This window comes from Pongo abelii, chromosome Y (genome assembly GCF_028885655.2).
Source record: "Pongo abelii isolate AG06213 chromosome Y, NHGRI_mPonAbe1-v2.0_pri, whole genome shotgun sequence".
NCBI lineage: Eukaryota > Metazoa > Chordata > Mammalia > Primates > Hominidae > Pongo > Pongo abelii.
The window spans coordinates 43,443,297-43,449,774 of NC_072009.2; the positions used below are offsets into that span (position 1 = coordinate 43,443,297).

The following is a 6,478-nucleotide window of genomic DNA, read 5'->3' on the forward strand; positions in this document are numbered from 1 at the left end:
AGTAGCTGTCACTACAGGTGCCCACCACCACATGCAGCTAATTTTTTGTATTTTTAATAGACTTCATGGGAGCTTCACCATGTTAGCCAGGATCGTCTCGATCTCGATCTCCTTGTGATCTGCCTGCATTGGCCACCCACAGTGCTGTGATAACACTCATGAGCCACCACGCCCAGCTACTAGTGACCTTTTTAATTAAAGCCTTTCAAAGTCCATGAACCAAAAACAAACTTTGCTTTACCCCTGTGAACCAAAATCTATCAGGTGACACACAGATTTTTTTAATCTCAAGAAAATTAAAAATTATGAATGCAAAAGGGGAGATGATAGCAAATGTGTAATATGTTAACTTCTGGTGGAGTAGAGTCAGTCGCCCACTCTGAGAAAGAGTCTGATATTTTTATGGACTCAGAAGAAAGAAAATGTACTAACTAGTTTTGAAGAAAGTACTACTTATCTTTCCTGGGTCCTTGTGCCTGGAACTATTAATAGCTGATGCAATGACTCAGCTTGGCTCAGGGACTTGGCCCTGAGCCACACAAGAGCTAAAGTGAAAGCATGGCCCAGGACCTTGGCATGAGACCAGAGGCTAAAATGATAATTTACAGAAATTTGGCTCAGAGCCCAAAGCATATTTAGTAATATAAGGTGCCCTTTGTAACACACTGGAGTCCAATATGTACATGTTCTGAAAAAGAGACTATTTCCTGGAAGCAATCTGGTTACACAAAAGACACAACATTTTAATGCGTGGTCTTGTTTTTTTATCTGAGTGGCTGTGGGCATGTCTTAAGCACACACACAAAAAAAGTTGGGCTTTAAAAAAAAAATTATTTGGTTGGGCCATGGGATTGTACAGGATTCTTAAAATTCTCTCTGCAGCCTGATAGTCCAGGCTGTTTCTCAGCCTGTAGAAATTTTCCCAATAATCCACCAGAACTATATTGCTTTTCTTTGTCAATATTATTGAAGACCTAGAAAGTTTCTGAGGGTTGAAGGCACATTGTTTGAAGTTTCCTATGTGCAAGGCTTTTTGCCCCGTGAAACAACCAACATCTTTGTAAATATTGTAAAATTGTTCATGCCTTCTTAGCAGTCATATCAGAAAAGCCCACAAGAAACAATTCACAAACATCAGAGAAACATTCTCCCTGGAAACAATCAAAACAAAATTTTCTTACTCCAGGTTTTCTCATCTTCTTGATGTAGAGAATCTTTTAGTCACATCATCATCAGCTTTTCCAGTTTTTACATCCAACCCTCCATGTTCCTTACTACCCCTATAGGAAATGCCCAATGAATGAGGTGCCAGTAAAGTGCAAGTTTCTTTTTCATTACAGTGCCTTAAATAAATAAAGTAAGACCTGGGGAAGTTTTATGATACATCAATACATATATAGAGACTCCCTAATATCTAGCCCTTTTTTGGGGGGTCTTAAATAGGAAGACGTTTTGTTATTGCTAAGCCAAAATCTTACTGTTTCTGACAAATAGCCCTACAGTCAACAGAAAGATGCTGGGCCAAAACACATTTCTTCTATAGCATGTCAAAGAGAGAAAAGCAGTCAAAGAGAGAAAGAGTGAAGAAAAGACAAGATCCTAATCTCCAGTAGAAAGAGAGACACAGCCCTTTGAAAAACCTAATTTAAGCCATAGTGATTCCATAGATAAGAAAAAGAAAAAAAGAAAAGTAGAAGAAAAAAGAAAGCAGGACATTTGCCCTTTAGATATCCTAGATCTAAACCTTTCCCAAGCCAGGGCTGAGATGACGTCTTTGGGTCTTTGCATTTTCTGGCATTTATTCTTTTTTGGATGACACTGCATTCTTCAGTGCCTGCAGAAGAGAAAGCTTGTGGTATGCCTGATTCACCTAAAGATCTGCAGGGAATTGTCACCTGTACGAGCACCTGACCTGCTTACCTCATCACAGATAACATGCAAAGCTGTGTGCAGTGGCTGGACTCAACCAACACTCACTCATGCATCTGCCTCCATTCTGTGCCTGGCACATCCATAGCAAACTGAAACCTAAGCCCATAGTTTGAGCTGAGTGCAGGCTGTAAGATGGGTGTGTAAAATTAGACAAGCAGGCTCAAGGGAAACTTGCACAAAGGTGACATCATCCACAGAGACTGTTGGCTGGTGAAGCGACACCCTAGAGATCTTGTGACAAAGATGACATTCATCACCAGTGGCCAGTGGATTATTCAATTATGCCTATGTAATGGAGCCTCGATAAAAATCAGCAAGACAGTATTCATAGAGCTTTTGGGTAACTGAACACATACAGTGTTCTAGAAATTTGTGTGCTCATAAAAAGAGACACTGATACTTTTAAAGGCCATACAGAGTGTAGGTGTCTTTGTTTTGAAAGAAGTTTCTGCCTTTAATAATGTGTCCAGAATTTTAACTTATTAACAAGAGCACACTCTAAGGTAACCTAAATCTTCACATTACAAACATTAGAACCTGGATATTTCCACAAAAATGATTCCATAATTCACTAATAAGGTGCAACAAGTTTTACTTTAGAGAGATAAAGTTTTCTTTTGTTAACTGGGTAAGAACTAGACATTTATAAAGGAAAATGAAATCAAGTGATATCTCACCACAAATTCTAGTCATATGTTCAGTTTAGGAGAATGATCATCAGTGAATTTTGTGCCAGAAATATTTATTCTAAAAGAAAAGTCTTTTAATTTATAATTGTGTGTCTCTGAAGTGCTTGTGCCACTGTAAAGTCAAGGGCACCATCTCATACAGTTCTGTGTCCTTCTGGGAGGGAAGCTAAGGCTGCCTTATAACCCAGTAGAGGTATTGTAGCATACAAAAATAAGAAAAATCAACATTATTACAGGATTCTCTGTCATAAACATCCAATAAAACACAACTCTGGTCTTATATATAGTAGTAGCCATAGATACATATTAGGGCTTCCAAGAAGAATCTAGTACCCAACAGTCTGCTTTTATATTTGGGCTTATGTGAGCATAAAATAACCACATTTGGGCAAACAAGCTGTTTTATTATTTCTTTTAAAACTACAGTGCTTAAAAATGATGTAATAATTTCAATACCTGGCTTGGACATTTCCGGTTTTGTTTCCAAGCCTTAGCTATGGGTGAAACTGTTTTGGGCTATGAAGATGGATTAGGGCATCTTGCAACTCATGATGCATTTGGTTCAGCTTAGTTCTCGCGTCCTAAGCAGACAGCCTGACAATTAAAACTCATCAGTCTTATTTTCAACATACTTTAACATGGATTCTATCCCTTGGGCTGAGCTCCAGATCTTCCTCAGTACCTCACACTCTCTCTCATTGGCCTGTTCCAACTCCAACTTAATATTACAGCGAACAAGGGCCTTAGATTCTTCCAGTACAATTTGATTATATGAGGCAAGCTCCTTAATTTGAATCATAACCTCTTGGGTGAAAGTTCCACTCAAAAATACCTGAGAGACCAGGCCTTTGGCACATGCCTCCCGTGCTGTCAGCTTTCGCCCAGCAAATAACATTTCATTGGCAGATGCTTTACCCATCATTTTTTGAAATGCAATAGTTGAACAGCCATCTGGACTCTGTCCAAAGTTCATATAAGGGGTTTGGAACCAAGCCTTTTCATTAGCCCACACGAGATCACAAAGAGGCAGGATGGATGCACCTAGTCCAATGGCAGGGCCATTGACTGATACAACAATAGGCTTTTTAAATTGAATAAAAGTATTCACAAATTACTTGATGGTATCCACCATTTCAAGGCTTGCTCTGTTTCTGTCATTCCTTAAGTGTGTCACAAAGTACCCAAAATCAAGACTGCAACAAAAGACACTTCCAGCTGCACTGAACAGCATGAGCTTGCTGTCATCCACAGCAGCACTATTCAGAGCTTTAACCATTTCTTTAATTGCTTCTGTATTCAGTGCATTTTTTTCTGTCGATCTAGTTGATAGCACTATCTGGGTGAATCCATCCTCTTTCTTCACTACAATGTCTCTGTATGTGCTGGCACTTTCTGTTAACCTTACGGTAAAGTACGTCTTCTTGATAAAAGGCTGGTCTCTGCTGTCATCAGTAATATTTCTTTGCCCACCTTTCACCTTTGAAACTGAGGTATGCACCTCTGTTGTTCCATTGGCTGCTAATGAGTCTATTAATACCACTATACCTTTTTGGGTAACTGAACCTGTGGCCATGGAAGCAGTAACTGAGCCAGACATCTGTGACATTGGTGGGTGTATCTGAGTCTTGTTCTCTATTCCAGTTTGTTCTGCACCAGGACGTGACAAATTGTCCTGGAGGAATTTCCCTTCTGTCACCTTGAAGACCACCGTGTCCTACTGATCTGCTGCAACAGGGTCCAGTTTCCCATGTTTCTGAAAGCCACTCAGAGTTTTCTTGTCGTTAAAGGGGCTGTCAGGTGCAAGGATCTTGATAGTTGAATTTATTATCTCCATATTCTGTGTGTTGGAGAGAATTGAGGCTGCCTTCTTCCTAACGATCTTGCTGGCAGCAAATAACTTGCTATTTTTGGATCTGTGGTGTCTATCAGTCACTAGCGTTTTAGGAGAGTTCTTAGAATAGCTCGCTTTTGTAGATCTGGAAGTTCTTCTTCTGGCATTGTTTGAAAAAATTCTACTGGTTCTAGTCCATGTCAGTTTCTTCCGTTTTTCAGTCTGTCGTCTATTAAAATCATGTATACATTTTTCACAGTCCGTGAGGTGCTGCTCTGGTTCCCAAGTGTCATCCTGTTTGTCCTAACCTTTCCACCAAATCAAACACTCTGTACTCCCATTTCTATCTTGTCTTTTGTCAACAATACTTTCAACCTCAAACTCCTGGGAAGCCATGAGGAAAGACACAGGATTGGAGCAGTTGCTGTGCCAACATTGTTTCAGTTGTGTCTCTACATAGCCACTCCTTTCTGCCTCCAGTTCTTCACCAGCTTCTGCGTATGGATGAACCTCTTCTATTTCGTCACCACTGGTGTAGTGAAAATTGTGTGAAATAGCAGCTATGCTATGGTGCATGAGAGCTTGCTCAGTAGCCTCAGGTGAGAGTAGCTAAATCCACAGCCACAACCTTCTGGTGTAGAACAGAAAGCTTTCTTCCTGCCTGTTACTCCTTTGTGTTTGTTTGTTTAATTGTGGTTGCTATGACGATTGTATGGAACATTCTAATGTTCTAACATTTTTAAAGTTACACTAGCTTACCTTCAGTAACATACAAAACCTTTACTCCTGTATAATTTACCTCCACTATTTCACTTACTGAGTCCTCAAAATTATACCTTTATTCATTTTGTGTCAAAAACACAAATTAGAAGTGCTTTTTTAAATTAAATATATTTGTGTTTTTTTTTTCTTTTATTGTAATTATTATTATTATTATTATTATACTTTAGGTTTTATGGTACATGTGCCCAATGTGCAGTAAGTTACATATGTATACATGTGCCATGCTGGTGCACTGCACCCACCAACTCATCATCTAGCATTAGGTATATCTCCCAATGTTATCCCTCCCCCCTCCCCCCAACCCACAACAGTCCCCAGAGTGTGATGTTCCCCTTCCTGTGTCCATGTGTTCTCATTGTTCAATTCCCACCTATGAGTGAGAATATGCGGTGTTTGGTTTTTTGTTCTTGCGATAGTTTACTGAGAATGATGATTTCCAATTTCATCCATGTCCCTACAAAGGACATGAACTCATCATTTCTTATGGCTGCATAGTATTCCATGGTGTAGATGTGCCACATTTTCTTAATCCAGTCTATCATTGTTGGACATTTGGGTTGGTTCCAAGTCTTTGCTATTGTGAATAATGCGGCAATAAACATACGTATTTGTGTTTTAAGGTACATGGAGAACAAATTGTGGAGGTGCATATTGTTAATTTTTTTTTTTTCTTTTTGATATGGAGTCTCACCCTGTCACCCAGGTTGGAGTGCAGTGGTGCGATGTAGGCTCATTCAAAGCTCCGACTCCTGGATTCACGCCATTCTCCTATGTCAGCGTCTCGAGTAGCTGAGACTACAGGCGCCTGCCACGTTGTCTGTAAATTTTTTTTGTATTTTTAGTAGAGAAGGGTTTTCACCGTGTTAGCCAGGGTTGTCTTGATCTCCTGACCTTGTGATCCATGCAACTCGGCCTCCCAAAGTGCTGGGATTACAGGCGTGAGCCACCGTGCCCGGCCAAATGTTGCATCTTATATATTTGTACATATATTTATCTTTACCTTAACCTTTGTTTGTTCATACTGCTTTTGAGTGTCTGTCCATTCTACCCTGAAGTACTCCATAAGACATTTCTTAAAGGGTAGTCTACTTGAAAAGGGTGCCAGCTTTTATGTGGGAATGTCATAATGTGTCCGTCACCTTTGATGGACAATTTGGTGGATCATAAGGTTTAGGTTTGACAGTTTTTTCTGACATCACTTGGAACATATTAGTCTACTGCTTTCTATCATCTTAGTTTTCAG

The 6,478-nt window shown here is 39.7% G+C and overlaps 1 pseudogene; it reads right to left on the reverse strand.

Moving 5' to 3' along the window:
* Positions 1 to 2,741: 2,741 nt before the first annotated feature.
* On the reverse strand, positions 2,742 to 5,095 carry LOC129053187 (testis-specific chromodomain protein Y 1-like; annotated as a pseudogene).
* Between the last annotated feature and the right edge of the window lie 1,383 nt (positions 5,096 to 6,478).